Below are 18,115 nucleotides of genomic sequence, written 5' to 3'. Positions count from 1 at the left end.
TGAATGACAGAGAACTGAAAATGTAGTGTGCACAGTACAGCAGTCAAGTCAAAAATGAAATGTCTGTGGACTCTGGGGGTGGAGCTGAGCGCGGATAACCAACTCCCAGCTCGATAAGACGATCCTAGCCAGAGTTCGAAAATGAATGGGAGTCTATGGCAGCTATAGGAAGGGAAGGGGCCAGGGACACCAAACTTGGAGGGAAGGTGGGTAGGTCCATGGGGTGTATACACAAAGTTTCATCAACATGCCACTTATACTTTTTGAGTTATTGAGCTTGACCGAACTCGTCTGATGAATGGGAGTCAATGGCAGCTATGTCATAGGAAGGGGCCACAGCCACCAAACTTGGAGGGTACCTGGGTCCCCTCCATGGGTCCCTCGAGGCCAAGTATGGGCCCCATACCTCTTATAGTTTTTGAGTTATTGAGCTTGACCGAACGCGTTTTCTGGTTTTCATCCTATAAGACACTCAGTTCCGGTTGAGCCTGGCTCAACTGTGAATAAGCACTCACTGGAATCTGCCAGTCAGTTTTCCAGCTCTTACACAGCACATACAAATCAGGAGGTTCACTAATTGGTGACCGTTTGCACATGCACCTCCACAAGATAGTGCCCTGTCACTCAGGATAGCTGTATGATCTCGAGTGAGAGTGCACTACCTTGGATGAACCAAGATGACCGTAGGCCGGATTATGGGCGTAAGAGATCGGTTCAGACAAGGGTCAAACGCCATCCTATATCAGCCAGATCCTCGGTCACCTAGCTTGGATCTCTGGTGTCTTCGGACAAGCACACTGTCTGCACCCACCGGCAAACAACAAAACCTACCTATTTTGCACCATAACACCCACAAATTATTCATACTTTTCGATCTTTCTTTTACAGAAAAAATGTTATAAGGACGCCTATATATAAAGATAGATTTTTTTTTAATATATATATATATATTTTTTTTTTTAATAAAAATTTTTTTATTTCTATTTAATATATATTTTTAAAAAATATATATTTTTTCTCTTTTCTCTTATTATATGTTTATATATTTATGTGTAGGTATATATATATATTTTTATATATGTATAAAATTTTTTTTTATATATATTTATATAGGAAGAATTGATTAAAATTAATCGTTCTATTTCCCAACATTACGTTGCCGCTCGGATGCTGGGGCGCATGCATGCTCTCTCTCCTCCCCTTTCTCTTTCTTGTTCTCTTTATCCCCCGCTCGTCCGCTCGAAATTTCCAGAAGGATCTTGACCGTTGGTTGATACACAGCTGCAACAAACAAAGAAGGGAGCGGACATAAGAAAATACATTTTGTTGAAAAATAGTAACAATCTTGGTTGAATACGTAAGTAAATACTTACCCTCTGTTACGGAACGATCGTTGAGTAATTAAAACCAAAAAACTTACGCAAATTATTACTTAAATAACTAGGTTTACCACTTTTCCCACCCGAAATTAGCAAAAAAAACTGCCAATTGACTATAGAATCCGGCCCGGGATTTGATCACCTCGGGTTGCCGCCGCTGGGGAGGGTGTATGGTGTTGTCCACGGCCGAAACACCCATCGATCCAGCGGTACACCACTGATGAGCGGATTCTAAAATTTAGATACTTAGCTACGTTTTAACTTCGGTACGGTACCGCCGAACCGCTGTTAAAAACGTTATTAAAATATTGAGAAAATAGGCTAATTGGTAATATCTCTCTCAAAAAATTAAACTAAAAACAATTAAAATAATTTAAGTCTTTTTCGTAAAATAATAAGGATTAGTTAATCCACGAAAATATACATAAACCTCTTTTATCTCCCCCACTTTTCTGAGGTTACTGTGAAGGTTGTTTGTATCACTCAGTTTTTTTTATTGAATTAAAATTACTTAAGGTTTTTTTACATTACCTTTCAATACATGACTGTAATTTTTTCTGGTTATTACATATAATTGTGTTTGATACCACTATACATATTCTGGTTTAAGATAAACCTGGAAGTTATATATATTTTGTATTCGTCTGAATAACTTTATTGATCTGTGACATAACAATTGGTTCATTAATTCCTGTAAAAAATATCCCTATTTGATTAAGTTCACAATAAAATATTTAAGATACATATATTCTCTATGGCTGTACATAATACTAATTTACCGTGATTTGATTAACAGGTTTTATTATAATACTAATTTATCAATCTTGATTGTTTTGATCTCTTTAGATATAATTGACTGATTCATAGTCATAATCCTTTATTAACTATTAGTATTTAATTCTACTCACTCCTTATTATTAACACAATTGTATCCAAGAATTTTTCTAAAGGAAAATATAGGTTTAAGGGAAGGCGAATAAAACTATTTTAAAAAAAAAGGTAACAAAATAAAAAAAAAGAAAAAAAACAGATATAGTTTTCTACACATTTATATCTTTGTATATATATAAAGAATTAATATTTAGTTCAAGAAACAATAGTTTTATCTTTAAAAAGTTAACTTTTGAAGAGGCTTGTGTAAATAGAAAATGCCGAACCAAATAGACAAACTCAAAAAATGGATTGAACTTGTGGTACAACTGATGTTTATTTTATACAAAAAAATACAACTTAACCAACATGAAACTGAGGAGGAAAAGAGACGGTGGACGGAAATTCAACAAATACCGAGAATACATTTAGAAAAAATACTGAACGAGGCTACCAGGAAAATTCAAAAAAATCTAGAAGGAGTGAAACAGATGACCCTATTTTTGGCCAGGAAAACAATTAAAGACTCCTTATCTAAATCAACAAGAATAACCCGACAGCCACCATCAACCCAACTAAACTTACGGAAATCTGCAAAAACAATAAATGATAATCAAAAAGGAATACGGGAAGGATCTTGCAAATTGTCCCTGGGCCCACAAACACCCTCTAATTCCAAAATAACACTGGAGGAGGTTTTGAGAACCTCACTCAAACCCTTTGGTACACAAACAAAACCTCTCATTTTAATCCATAACCACTTTGGGGACAAAATTAAAAATTGGCATCTTATACCATCAAAACCAATTCTAATCATAGGGGATTCAAACCTCAAAAATATACCAACACCGACCAACACTAACATAGAAATTGATATTTATCCGGGAGCACAATTTAAACATGCAAAGAACATCATTAGAAACACTAAACCTTCCAACAAGGTTAGATCAATCATTTTATCCTTTGGCATAAATAACAAAGACTACAAAGACCAGCCCCCAATGATAAAACTCCTCAGTTCCCTGTTGAATACAACAAAAGATACTTTTCCATTTGCAGACATTTATATTCCCCTACTTAATTTTTCTACAAACTTGAATTTCATACATAGACAAAATTTGAACATGATTAATGACTCTATCACATCAACTTGTAACAAATTACATCATCATACAATTACACCGATACCGAACACTGATTTTCATACGGAAAAAGACAACATACACTGTACAAAAGACACTGGGGAAAAATTCTTTCACACTGGTGCCGGCATTTAAACTGTACTGGCACGTTTGAATCCAACGGTAAGACCGAAACTCCGGAATTGGAAGGTGACACCATAAGAAATCAACTTATGGCTCCACAAATGGAAGGGTTAAACATTCAACAAGGCATTCTCAACCTCTCACCTACATTTCAATTGGGCAAGCACCACATCAAACTCCTCTCCAAAGGACTCTCATTTGTTCCCACCTCGCATCAACATCCAAACATTAGGGAATTGAACAGATTTCAAATTCAACAATACCATCGGAGGATTAAATTGGCAGATTTCTTTAAAAGTGGAACAACAAATAAGCAAACTCCAACCCCCTTCATTTCATCTTCCCAATGGGAACCTCCTATCTATAAAATCAAACCGGAAATCTTGGAATTGATACAACAAGACAAAATTGGGGTGAAGAAAATTCCTATCGAAAAAGTAAATGACAATCTTACCATGGAGGAGGAAAAGGCCCTTAAACAATTAAAACGACAACATTCCATTATAATAAAACCGGCGGACAAAGGGTCCACGATCATTATAATGGATAAGGAGGACTATAGAACGGAAGCTATGAGACAACTCCAGGACCCAGAATTTTACAGGGAGTTACAGGGACCTATCTACCCACAAACCCAAAATGAAATCAGGAGACTACTCACGCAACTCAAGGAATCAAAACTCATTAACAGAAAACAATTGGTATACTTATTAGGCACAAGCCCACCGAGACCTAGATATTTCTACCTATTACCCAAAATACATAAACAATTGAAGGATTGGACATTACCAAATCGAATTCCCAAAGGTAGACCTATTGTCTCGGATTGTGGGAGTGAGTCTTATGGATCCGCGGAACTAGTTACACACTACTTGAAGCCATTGGCGATGAAGCATCCCAGTTACATCAGGGATACGGGAGATTTCCTGCAAAAAATCAAGGGCCATAAGGTCACAGAGGACAGTCTCCTCTTCACAATGGATGTGGAGAGCTTATACACAAACATTGAAACATCCAGGGGCCTGGAAGCAATCAGGGAATGTTTCCGGGAGAATCCAAACCCGAACCGTCCGGACGATATAATCCTGGAACTCCTTAGACTGAACCTGGAAAACAATGACTTCAAATTTGATGACAAATGGTTTTTACAAATTAAGGGCACGGCAATGGGCAAAAGATTTTCACCAGCCTATGCAAACATTTACATGGGGAAATGGGAAAGGGAGTGCTTTCAAAAATGCACTAAACTGCCGGATGCCTACTATAGATACTTAGACGACATTTGGGGAATTTGGAACTATAACTATGAAGATCTGATCAACTTCACTGAAATCCTGAATAATCATCATCCATCAATTAGGGTCAAACTGACTTGGGACCCCAATCAGGTGGTTTTCCTGGACACTGTGACATTTAAAGGGGAAAATTTTCAGGAGAATGGGACACTAGACAGCAAAGTACATTTTAAAAACACAGACTCACACCAACTTTTACACAGGCACAGCTTTCACCCCAAACACACATTTATTGGCATTCTCAAAGCACAATTAATTAGGTTCAACAGAATTTGCTCAAACACTCAGGATAGGGATACAGCCACACAGACACTTTTTCGGGCACTACGAAAACAGGGATACACAAGAACAATTTTACAAAAGATAAAGAAGGAAGTTTTTGGAATCAGGACCACCCAAAATAAAAATAACCAAAATGAAAATCTACACACTATTCCTCTGATTGGAGCTTTCTCTAAATTCACACAAAAACACACAAAATAATTAAAGAAAATTTTGAACAATTACAGAAGGAGCTACCACAGGCCCAAAATTGGAGGGTCATTTCAGCATTTAAGAAAAACCCGAGTCTTAGGGGCATATTGGTGCATGCCAATTTCAGTCGCTGCCGTAGACCGACACAGATACACCATGTACCTCTCTTCCGGAGCAGAAACACCAACAGACGCTGGTCCATTCCAAAAAGAATCACCTGGAAGCACAAAAATGTCATTTACATAATCTGGTGCAAAATATGCAAAATACAATATATTGGTGAAACAGGAAATACACTACACAGAAGATTGAGTGCACACAAATCCAACATCAAACACAACAGGAAAGCAGAAACAACCATTGTCAAACACTTTCAGATACATGGGGTTGAATCTATTAGGGCCAGACCTATCGCACACAATCCAAATTGGACTAAGAGGGAGAGATGGTTACAGGAGCAAATTTGGATCAAAAGATTTGACACAATTATACCAAGAGGTTTGAATGAGAGGGGTCCATCTAGGACAATTAATTCTTAATTCCATGACTTGGATTAATGGAATACACACTTTGACTATTATCTTACTCTAAACCTAATCAACTGAGTCAGATCTTGAACTTTACTATAATTGTTGATTTTAAACTTAATTAATGGAACTTTGAATTTCACCAAAACCTCTGATTTTAAATCTAACTAATTAAAATTAGACCTTGAACTTTATTATAATTGTTAACTCTAAACTTAACTTTTTAATTGGAATTCTAACTCCACTATAATTTCTTAGCATTAAAAACCTAAACAATTAAGTTTTAGTTTTTATTTTTGAACCCAATTATAATTTCGGACCCTGAAACATAACCAACTAAGTTTGAAATTCACCATAACCTTTGTTCTTAAACCTAATTAATTAATGTAGACCTGGACCTTAACTAAAACTGCGGATTCTAAACCTAAGTAATTAATTTGAAAGGTGAAAATTCACCATATCCTCTGACTATAAATCTAACCAATTAATTTATTTTTGAATCTCATTATGACCCTTGATCCTAAAGCATAACCAGCTAACTTTGAAATTCATCATTACCTTTGATTTTAAATCTAACCAATTAAATTAGTCCTTGAATTTCGCTATAACTGTTGACTCCAAACCTAACTTATTGTGATTTTGAACTTCACTATACCCCTTGACTCTAAATCTAACCAACTAACTTGTATTTTTGAACCTCATTATGACCTTTGACCTTAAAACACAACCAATTAATTTTGGAATTCATCATAACTTTTGATTCTAAACCTAACCATTTAAATTAGGTCTTCAACCTCGATATAAGTGTTGACTCTAAACAGAATTCTTAGTTTGAATTTTTAACTTCACTATAATTTCTAGCTCTAAAATCTAACTAATTAATTTTTAATTTTTATTTTATATTCTTTTTATTTTATTTATTATTTATTCTTTATGACCCTTGACCCTAATACATAACCAGCTAAACTTGGAAATCCATCATAACCTTTGATTCTAAACCTAACCAATTAAATTAAGCCTTAAACTTCGCTTTAACTGTTGATTCCAAACCTGATTAATTGGGATTTTGAACTTCACCATACCCTTTGACTCTAAATCTAACCAATTAACTCGTATTTTTGAAGCTCATTATGACCCTGGATCTTAAAACACAACCAATTAATTTGGAAATTCACTATAACCCTTATTTAAACCCAATTAATTTAGGCCTTGTTCTGAAAAAAAACTGCTGACTCTAAATCTAATTAATTAATCGGAAAGTGAAAAACTCACCATATCCTCTAACTACATAATCTAACTAATTAATTGGTATTTTTAACCTTATTATGACCTTGACCCTAAAACATAACCAGCTAAACTTGGAAACTCATCATAACCTTTGATTCTAAACCTAACCAATTAAATTAAGCCTTAAAATTCGCTTTAACTGTTGACTCTAAACCTAATTAATTGGGATTTTGAACCTCACCATACCCTTTGACTCTAAACCTAACCAATTAACTTGTATGTTTGAAGCTCATTATGACCCTTAACCTTAAAACACAACCAATTAATTTTGAAACTCATTATAACTTTTATTCTAAACTTAACCAATTAAATTTGGCCCTGAACCGCATTATAATTGTGGACTCTAAACCTAATTTTTTAGTTTTATTTTTAACTTCACTTTAATTTTTATTTTTTATCTTTTATTTATCAAAAAAAAATTTTTTCCTATACAGTACATGACAATACACTCATGGTTTGGTTGGGCTGGTCCCACTAAACAGACACCCACTTTACACCTATACAGCACATCACAGACCAGGTTACTTGGCTAACCATTGCACATTAACACCTATAAGATAGTGTCCAGTCATTCAGGCTAGCTGTATGATCTCGAGTGAGAGTGCACTACCTTGGATGAACCAAGATGACCGTAGGCCGGATTATGGGCGTAAGAGATCGGTTCAGACAAGGGTCAAAAGCCATCCTATAAGACACTCAGTTCCGGTTGAGCCTGGCTCAACTGTGAATAAGCACTCACTGGAATCTGCCAGTCAGTTTTCCAGCTCTTACACAGCACATACAAATCAGGAGGTTCACTAATTGGTGACCGTTTGCACATGCACCTCCACAAGATAGTGCCCTGTATTAAGGAAGAATTATTTATTAAAACTTTGAACAAAACGTTTGGCTCGTCTCTTCCTTAACACAGCCGGGTTCTTCTCGGCGAGCAGCGGCCAGCTGTAAAACGAAACTAAACAAGGCGTGTTGACGTCACAGATCACAGAGTTTAATTCATACAAAACCACACATGCATCAGTTAACAAAGCTGCAGAGATACAGAGATATGCATTTTATCACAAAATAACAACAGACACACAAGGACAAACACAAAACACACAGACAGACAAAGGCGCCCACGTGGAGAAAAGATGAAAAAAACTCTCTCTATATTAGCGTTACATTGTACTTTATACTGACTAGGCGTTTCCTCACTTTAATATATGCAAAGAAGGCGTTCTGTTGTTCAACCAATCAGAGACCTGTTTCGGCCCCAGAGAAACCCGCGAAACTCCCCTCCTTACAGCTCAACTCAAAGGTGATCTGTTCTCTGTCACACCAAACAGGGGAAAGTCCCCAGCACCGAAGTCCTGATATAAATCTCGCCGACTCCCCTGGAGTTTCTTCCTCCCACATTCCAGCTGCCGTTTCCATGGAGATGCTAATTTTATGGCCCTTGTATAGTCGCCTGCTTGTCTCGATCGGGCCATCTCAAAGGGTCACACACAGCCTGTTTTTCAAATAAGAGTGCTTAATATACCTTTACACATGTTGTAAGTATTTTAGCACTTAAATAATCATTTTCCTTAACAATCCCCCTTTTGAGATCTTCACCAAAGATCTCAATAAAAATTGAGTAAGCCTTCTAATACCGAGACAAAACTATGTAATCTAAAAGATAAAAGAGATAAGAAAAATCAAAAAATAGAAAAATTAGAATGAGTAGGCTGATTATATAGCAGTCCCCCTTTTCACACAAAACTGAAGGGTAAGAAAGACTTATCCTTTCAAAAATAAAAATCATAAAACAAAATCATCATAATACAACCAAAACACAGAACAAACAAAAACCCAAAGTATGACACAAAAATAAAACAGGGACATACATAGAAAAATTAATAAGAAATGCTCTGCAACTTAAAGGACAACATTCATCACAAAATTACAATGTGTCAAAATGAAAAACACACAAAATTACAATCTGCTGCTCGTCTTTTTTCTGTTTTTTTTTTTTTTAATGTCCATCGACAGTCTCTCAAAAAATATGAAGTCTTCGTCAGGAAATGTTCAAAAAAAATGCGCGCAAAAACGAAACGAAAGTCCTTTCCAGAGTTCGCAACGAACGAAAACACGCAATAAAAAGTTAATGATGATCCTCTTGTAGCCTGATCTTCTTCGGTCGGAAACCTCAGGTTTCCCACCTGAGCGTCCGTTGCTCACTGAAAATTGGATTATTATGCCAATATAACAGTGAGTTTCAAAAAGAAGGTGAAATCTCTTCCTGAGAAAAGTAGATCCTGTCACGTGACCCGTCACCGGTTTGTAAAACAGACATTTCGTTTCAACATAAGTTTCATTAGCATCAGAAACACACTTACAACATTCTGTAATATCATCATAATCAAACAATGGGTTCACTGAAAAACAATTTTGTGCTTTGTCATTTTCCATCAGGAGAATTACTTCTTACTCTTTTTATCAAATAACGCAGACTTTGAAGGAGATCACATCCAGACGGCACCAGAACACAGCTGCAAACTGAAATGAGAAAGCAGATTTAAGAGTCTCCAAAAGCATCATTCATTTGTGTATTCAACATAAATATCTTCAATTCATTCGTGTCCGAGTGAATCCTCCCCGCTCGTGACTCTGTGGCTGCTATCTTCGAAAAAATGTGAAACCGCTTCTCCAAGCAGCTGCACACCCCCTCTAAGACAACAGCATTTGCCGTAAATTCCAGAGTCAGACTTAGAGCTCTGAACTCCAGTTCAGTCTATATGTAGAAAACCGTGAGCAGATCTCATACCTGTCTCGTTCTGCACATTCTACGTAGGATGTGATCCATTCAACCTACGTTTCAATTATTTAATATCATACCTCCATCCGGTGGAAAACGCCAAAACCTTGTAATCACTTGCTTCAAAAGACATGTGTCCAAAGTAATGTTTTGCCAGAATGTTAAACAAATGCAGATCTTTTCTTAAACCAATCTTGTAAAAATAGGATTAAACAAACGAAATAAAACAATAACAAAAGCTTAAAATCGTAGTCGTAAAGCTTACATTCACCATCAAAAAATGAATATCAATATGAATTAAACAGTCCAGTTTAAATTACTTTTATAGAAGACTAGATCTTACTGGTTGTTTTTGTCTAAAACATTCAACATACGTTCCTCAAACAAAATTCAAAAGAGACAAACCTGGAGAAATTATAATGTCAATGTATGACTTAACAAATCCAAACATTTTCAAAACCTACCAATTTTTACCTAGGTGTTTTTACTTGTCGAATTTAAAGTTTTATTCAAAATCGTTTTAAATGGATATAAATCAAAACAAAAATCCAGTTTAGAAAAATCATTATAATCCCACATCTCAGGCCCCCTGAGTGCTTCTACTGATTAGTGATACTTAATCAATAACAGATGTTCAAAACATTTATTAAAACAGTCTTGCTCCATTAAATTAATGCTCTGAAAATGGCTGACACAATAATATTTTTAATTTCTATAATTATTTTTCCCAAGTTAATTAACCAAAATATGCTTCATTATCACTATAAATTTTTCTATTGGTTTCAAAATACTTTAGCCCATTGTCAGAACATCTTTCAATGGAGAAGAACTCAAATCCATTTAAAATAAGCACATATATTACCAGACCATATTTTCCTTTCACTTTTATGTGTAGCACAGATCAGACATGTTCTTCAAAAATCTTTTGTTTAAGTAATATAAATTTCAGTAATCTCTAGTTAAGCAAAATAAACCCATAAAAATAAACCCATAACATATTCTCCCCCTTTGATGATGCATTAACTGCTAATGCAACATCATTTCCATTACCTGAAATAAAAATGTTGTTGAAACAGGGTTATCATTTTAGCTGAGAAATCCCCCCATTTTCAATGTTGCCCCCGTCCTAACAGGCAAACTTTCAAAACAAACAGAACAATTTATTGTAGCCTGCTTTAAACCTTCAAGATTACTATTTACCCAAAACATTACACATTACAGTTTTAAAGCTCATTATTCAATTTTACACTCATGATTTTCAAATAATTCATTGTAGAAACTTCTCAAGAATTTTCAGCAGTGTTTGACAAAACGTGTTTACCAATTAAGACTCTGTGAAAGTTTCGCATAAACCAGCCAGAGAGACGTCGAAGAAAAAATTAAAAATATAATCTTAATAAAGAAAATCCAAAAATGATAAATTCTGACAAATACTGGTCAGAATATTACCAAATCAACAAATGAAAGAAATTAATTTGTTATACTTAACAAAATAGACAGAGAACTGACCCAAATAGCTAAATAAAAAGTCAGACTAATGAAAACAAATTTAAAGACAAAAATCTAAACTATTCCCTAAACAATATATAAAATAATATGAAGGGAAAACAGAAAACCATTAGAAAATGTTTCACTAAATGTAGGAAACCAAACTGCATCAAAATCCTGCTTTATGTGATGATAATGACTCTCTACAACTTTCTATAATCTATAATGTCAAACAAAACCCCAAAATTTAAACAGCCAATCTCCATGTACCTTAGAGAAAAAAAAATGAAATCCTTTGTACTTTTATATTTCACAATTTATATTTTAAAACCACTACACTAGTCTGAGCAATCTCTATTGTCAGAGCACAAAGCAAATCTATCACCCCACCACAAAACCCCTCCCCCACTTCTCGGAGGGGCCGACTTTATGGCAGGAAAGAGAGTCAATAAGGATTTCAGGAGGAACTCCCAATTCTTTTAATACTTTAGTAGGCTTTGGCACTTAAAGCATCAGATATGTTTTAGTTTCTTCTAATTTTAAAATTTGAACTTAAAAACCTTTTTTTTTTTTTCTTTCCTTTTGTCGTTCCACTACTAAAATTGTAACTTATATTCAGACATTTCGTCAGGAGGTACTTGAAACGATGGGAGAGAAAATGATTTGCCGTACAGCTGCTTGTTCTTGTCTGCTGAGCTGCTGTGAGCAGAGGTTACTTCGCACTTAAAATTAGTGGTATGCAAAGAGGCTTCACATGTTAATTAGTTGAATCTAGTGGGGGTAGAAGTTACAGCTCAGCTGTTGCTTGTTCTCCCTTGCTGAACTTCTGTGAATGGGGTCGCAACTCCTGCGTGGGCTTCATTATTCTCATGTCTAAATAAACATACTCATCGCTTTTTCCAGTTTTGTTCAATTAATGTATGTTTCTTAATTTTCTTATTTTATTTGCAGCCCTCTCGTCTTTCTGTAGGCACTATTTAATCATCTCTTATTACAGTTTAATATTGATTCCCTACAATAGTTCCATATGATCTTTTTTCATTAACCAATAAGTTATTCCAAACGGAATGTTATCCTTTAACAACAAATCTTGTAAATTTTAGCAAACTTTTCTATATTTAATCAATTTCTATTTAACAAGAGAGTTACTTCTAATTTAGTCTGTCTAAATCCTCAATAAGTCCTGTAGATTTTAATAATATTCATCTATCTTAAAGGTTTTGGTCAGTTTTAAAAGATGATTGTGAAAATATCTAGAATGAGCTGCATGCTACAGTTTGTTGTTATCTGATCAATTCCTCTTACAGTTAGAGCCTGTTTCTCTAAAGATCTTTCCTGTTTCTTCTTTATCCTCAACTCATTTAAAAAGGTCCTATCGTAACTCATTGTATTTTATTCTATGTTCCTACTACCGTCACAGCCTTAGAAAGAATAATTAACATTTTTATCCACTATTTTAGTTCTCAAGTCTATATAAATTTTTATTTAATTTATTTTATTGCTCCACCTAATCATTTATGTATTTATCTATTAATTTGCCAATACATCATTTCCACAATCCCCTGTGATCACAATTTTATTTTATTTATGTATTTCATCCTGTAATAGAACCCATAATTTTCCAATTTGTTCGGATGTTTTATTTTCTCAAGATGTCATTGCTTAATATTAATAATTCAGTCCAATTTAACACATAGGGAGTTCTAAAAACCGGAAATTTAGCACCACGAGACAGCACAAAAAATACTCTGCAGGGTAATTTCTGCTTCTACTTGGCATCCAAGTGAGAAATTCTTGCTTATTGCATCCACATACAGAGGTGCTGTTTACAGTCCCGTTGTATTTATATGACATAAAATACCAAGTGGTATCCTATCTTCAGACACACACTTTCACACCAACATGAATTACACCACAAACGAAGACATACAACACAAACACAACACATCTGGCCAGTTTTGTAGTCAGTCAAAGTTTCAGTCAGTCCCCATTATTTTATCAAATTTCAGTCTAATTTTTAAATTGTACTGAAGCTTCAGGAATTTGCCAATGTTTTGTCAACATTTTTCATGATTTAATTTAATTAATTTTTAACTCTAGTTGTCAGGAACCTGTATGAAATATCGTGCACGTTCACAAAGAGACATGTCAAAATTGTTCAGCAATCAGTCATTTCCCGTTATCCAGTGGTAGTATTATTTACTGAACTCGCCTCTAGGATGTTGCGGAAGTAAGGCAGCGTTTGAAGTATAACGTGGTGTCAGGTCCGGCAACCCACCATCTTGTGCAGCACCAGGTGTATAATGAGGGCACTGTCGAACCCAGTGGCCCAGTTCGCCACAATAAAAAACACCTGTCCCTGCGTGTCCTGCCTCGTGCACCTCTTTCTCGCACACCCGACCATGCGGGGGCTCCTCTTCTCCCCCCACGCCAGCCTTGAACGCCAGCAACATAGATGTGCGAAGCCGGTTGCGCCGCTGCAGCAGGGACTTGAGGCATAACAGGAATTAAACGAGCAGCAGCTGTTAGCATAGCTTGAGCCTCTCTCAGTTTTAGTGTAGCTTCACCTAATTGAAGCTGTAGTAATCGTGTCGTCAAATCTACTTGCTCATACATATTAATTAAAGCAGCAATCTGGTCCCGCGGATCCAGACTACCTGAACGGTCTACAGCATCGTTTGTCAACACAGTGTCCATAATAACTTCACAATAAAACGCAGCAAAATCAATGCAAATTCACACAAACAGCGCTATTCACACAACTTAACACTCCGCTCAAACACACAGCCAGCCCGAACTCGCGCACGCGCACAAACACGGTTTCAGACGAACGTAAAAGACAGACGGGGGAAAAATAAAAATAAAATGCCGGCTAAAAACTGCATTAATTTCCAAACTTATAAACTTAGTCCTCCGAGTGATACAACTCATTCTAAATTTTAATACACAATTTCCTTTCAATTTAGAGGACAAGAATAAACCTCAGGGTAAAAGAACAACGGTTAAGAAAAACCCAGCATTTATGACAATAGGGTAGCAAATCCTACGTCTGGAACCGCCACGATCCTCTTGTTAACGTGTATTTTTTAATCCAATCACTAATTCACCGGCTCTTTTAGAAACACAATCCATCTACCTCCGCAGCTTCGAAAACTCCGCGTGGCTGCAGCTGGCTACGACAATCCACGCCGGCTCGACCACACAGCGCTACAGACTACCAAAGAGTAAGCAAATAGTATCTTACCGCAGGAAGCCGAGCCGAACCAGACCGATCCGCCCTCGCCAAGACCGGACGAGCTCCCAATTATTAAGGAAGAATTATTTATTAAAACTTTGAACAAAACGTTTGGCTCGTCTCTTCCTTAACACAGCCGGGTTCTTCTCGGCGAGCAGCGGCCAGCTGTAAAACGAAACTAAACAAGGCGTGTTGACGTCACAGATCACAGAGTTTAATTCATACAAAACCACACATGCATCAGTTAACAAAGCTGCAGAGATACAGAGATATGCATTTTATCACAAAATAACAACAGACACACAAGGACAAACACGAAACACACAGACAGACAAAGGCGCCCACGTGGAGAAAAGATGGAAAAAACTCTCTCTATATTAGCGTTACATTGTACTTTATACTGACTAGGCGTTTCCTCACTTTAATATATGCAAAGAAGGCGTTCTGTTGTTCAACCAATCAGAGACCTGTTTCGGCCCCAGAGAAACCCGCGAAACTCCCCTCCTTACAGTTCAACTCAAAGGTGATCTGTTCTCTGTCACACCAAACAGGGGAAAGTCCCCAGCACCGAAGTCCTGATATAAATCTCGCGGACTCCCCTGGAGTTTCTTCCTCCCACATTCCAGCTGCCGTTTCCATGGAGATGCTAATTTTATGGCCCTTGTATAGTCGCCTGCTTGTCTCGATCGGGCCATCTCAAAGGGTCACACACAGCCTGTTTTTCAAATAAGAGTGCTTAATATACCTTTACACATGTTGTAAGTATTTTAGCACTTAAATAATCATTTTCCTTAACACCTGTCACTCAGGATAGCTGTATGATCTCCAGTGAGCGTGCATTGCCTTGGAAGTACCAGGAAGAACGACAGCTGGGAGTGGTACATCCAAGAGTGAAACACTCAAACCTATATCCTAACCCTTACCCTACCCTAACCCTACCCTTACCCTAACCCTAACCCTGGATTTTCATGCCTTGTTCAGTGACATTCCAACTTGTACTAACTTAATTGAGCATAACATTGATGTGGAAGGTGCGCAGCCCATCCGTCAGCATTTTTATCGTGTTCCTCCGGAGAAGAGTACATTTTTGGAGTCAGAAATTCAGTATTTGCTGGACAACGGCCTTGCTAGACCATCTTGTTCCAGTTGGGCCCCACCATGTTTGTTGGTTAAAAAAAACTGATAGTACTTATAGGTTCTGTACTGATTACAGAAAATTGAACAGCATTACAAAGCCTGATTCCTACCCACTTCCTCAGATGGAAGATTGCGTTGATCGTGTTGGAACTGCAAAGTATGTGAGTAAATTTGACTTGCTCAAAGGTTACTATCAAGTTCCCTTGTCTGCTCGAGCCCAAGAGGTGTCTTCCTTTATTGTACCATCTGGATTATACTCTTACACTGTAATGAGTTTTGGTCTTAGGAATGCACCTGCCACTTTCCAGTGGTTGATGAATCAAGTAGTGGCTGGGTTGGAAAGTTGTGCTGTCTACTTAGATGATTAGGCCTGTCGCGATAAACGATAAATCAATTAATCGTACGATAAATTAAAACTATCGACGTCATTTCAATTATCGGCATTATCGTCTCTTCCGGCCTTTTTCTCTTTCTGTTGATGACACCGAATGAAAAAAGGCTCAACTCCGGTGCTCTCCACTGACCCTCCTTTCTCATTTCCTTAGTGTAAAGCCCAGCGCACACTATACAGTCTTAGATCTGTCGGCCGATTGTCGGCCCATTTTCAAAACCTGAGAGACCACACATTAGCCGACAGAAATCCTAGGTATAACTGTTCGATCGGGTTCGTTCCTGCCGTGTGGTGTCCAACAATGGGCACAAAATAATGGCTACAAGTCCAGTGAACTAATTTTAAAACCAGGCATTAATCAGTGCTTTACTACAGTCTACCTGCAATGCATGTGGCTAGTGTCAGTCCTGACTGAATGAAAATCATTATAACCTATTTACGTCACGTTAACGAAGAACAGCGGAAAAGTTACGGGGTTTATCAACTGCAGTAGCAATTTCGCTCCAACTCCTCCCCTTGTCATTTCTATATTCTTTGCATGTTGAATAAACATTAATGTTGTTTCCACATATCATCTCCAATGTCCGCTGGACTTCGGGTTGACGTGTCAGCTGTTTGGGATTCCCCGACATAATTTCCCCTCAGAAAGCACAAGGAGAATCGCGCTTTCTGATTGGCTACCTGTCACATTCAACAGGCTGCGTTAAGCTCCCAGTCGGGAAAAACCCCTGATTTGGATCGGAGTGGCAACGACTATCTACCATAACACACCACACAATCTTAGAAAGACCAACTTTCTAAGATTGTTGTATGGGAAAAAATAGAAGCAAAAAATCATGTAGTGTGAATTATTGCATCATGTAGTCGATGTGCCCATCTTCTCTATTTAAATTTAATTATTACTGAAGGGCAACATAGTATACACACTTCATAATCTGCAGTCTTTAGGTTGAATGCAGTATTTATTTCCACTTTGGCTTTATGTTGTTTAGTTTTTATCAAGTACATTTTTTGTTAATGGAGACTGAGAATCCATTTTGTTTTTGGTTGTTTTGTTTATCAGTTCCAGTGTTAAATATTCTTTTGAAAATAAGGTGTATCTATCTTTGGCAGGAAATCGCATGCATTATTATGTCATTTCCATTACATCAATGTAAAAAGGTCTTCAAACAATATTATCGTTTATCGCAATAATTTATTGAGACAATTAATCGCTCAGCAAAATTTGCTATCATGACAGGCCTATAGATGATGTAGTGGTCTTCAGTGACACCTGGGCTGAACACATGCAACGTATCCGGAAATTGTTTCAGCGTCTTCAGGATGCTCGTTTAACTGTGAACTTAGCAAAATGTGGCTAAATCTTTCCCTTTTCAAGTTCTCACTAAGACATTTTACAAAAACCGCAACTGTAAATTAACAGTCTTAACTTCACTCAAAATCCCTTCAATTACCTTTAATTGCCTATTTACATGCTGCAGTTTAGTTAGCAGATCTAGTCTTATTTTAAAAAATAAAAATAAATATGGGGGTATGGCTATTTTATTTGTCTTTTCTTTGATGTCCAGAAGAGATCATGGTGCACTTTGAGCTGTGTGAAAATAACATTTAATAAACTTTGATTGCAGACTTTTGGGGCCAAGCCTTTGATCTTCTAAAAGCTACAGATCTACCACTGCTCAGAGCTACATGTGTTAGTTTGAGTTTTCCACACACAGCATGTCTGTGGTTTCTCCATAACTAAGAAAATACAGTGTGAGACATTTAGGCCAGAATATATTTAACATAAACAGTGGTAAATGCATTGTTTTGAACTTATGTTTTCCTATGATGTTACTCCAAAAGCTTAGAAGAAAGACAGATGATCATTCAATTTATTTTATTATGTATCATTTTTCAAAAAGAAGCATAAATTGAGTTTCTTGTGAAAGGATGTCATGACCAACGACAACTGTCGGACATGATCAAAGCTTTCCACAAAGAAAAAAGCT

General features: G+C 36.6%; 1 long non-coding RNA gene across 1 annotated transcript; it reads right to left on the bottom strand.

The window, feature by feature from the left end:
• Positions 1-295: 295 nt before the first annotated feature.
• LOC114160508 (uncharacterized) lies at positions 296-15,546 on the bottom strand. Its single transcript, XR_003598779.1, has 2 exons — positions 15,502-15,546; positions 296-461 (listed from the first exon to the last, which is right to left on the bottom strand). It is a non-coding gene; the product is annotated as an uncharacterized LOC114160508 (long non-coding RNA).
• Positions 15,547-18,115: the final 2,569 nt, after the last annotated feature.

This window comes from Xiphophorus couchianus, chromosome 16 (assembly GCF_001444195.1).
Source record: "Xiphophorus couchianus chromosome 16, X_couchianus-1.0, whole genome shotgun sequence".
NCBI lineage: Eukaryota > Metazoa > Chordata > Actinopteri > Cyprinodontiformes > Poeciliidae > Xiphophorus > Xiphophorus couchianus.
The sequence above is the reverse complement of the archived record's forward strand: the minus strand, read 5'-3'. Positions and strand labels throughout refer to the sequence as shown.